This window comes from Sinocyclocheilus rhinocerous, unplaced genomic scaffold (genome assembly GCF_001515625.1).
Source record: "Sinocyclocheilus rhinocerous isolate Xijiao unplaced genomic scaffold, SAMN03320098_v1.1 scaffold2276, whole genome shotgun sequence".
NCBI classification, from domain to species: domain Eukaryota; kingdom Metazoa; phylum Chordata; class Actinopteri; order Cypriniformes; family Cyprinidae; genus Sinocyclocheilus; species Sinocyclocheilus rhinocerous.
This window is the reverse complement of record NW_015640466.1, coordinates 59,572-59,875: the sequence shown is the minus strand read 5'-3', so window position 1 is coordinate 59,875 and position 304 is coordinate 59,572. Positions and strand designations below refer to the sequence as shown.

Sequence of the window (304 nt, the reverse complement as noted above, 5' to 3'; positions counted from 1 at the left end):
TATAAGTCATTATAATCCTTAATTATGTCCCCACTGGATGCAACAAATGCCTCGTTTATAATGGGTTTTAATGTTTTTGTCTCTTCGCTCCGGCCGGGACACAGCATCACAGTATGGTAAGGGGTATAACATTTCCGTCACACGCTTGATGTATTCGGCCGATCACAACGCACTAGATAGCTGGCCAATCAGAGCACACCTACTTTTCAGAACAATGAGCTTTTGTAAAAATCGACACGTTTCAGAAAGGCGGGGCATAGAGGAGAAACATTAATGTACAGTATGTGGAAAATAATGTGTTTTT

The 304-nt window shown here is 41.1% G+C and overlaps 1 protein-coding gene across 1 annotated transcript in view; it reads right to left on the bottom strand.

Annotated features, from left to right (window-relative positions):
• LOC107753009 (acetolactate synthase-like protein) overlaps positions 1–304 on the bottom strand; it is a 14,979-nt gene that overhangs the window by 2,138 nt on the left and 12,537 nt on the right. The gene's annotated exons all lie outside the window — the stretch shown is intronic.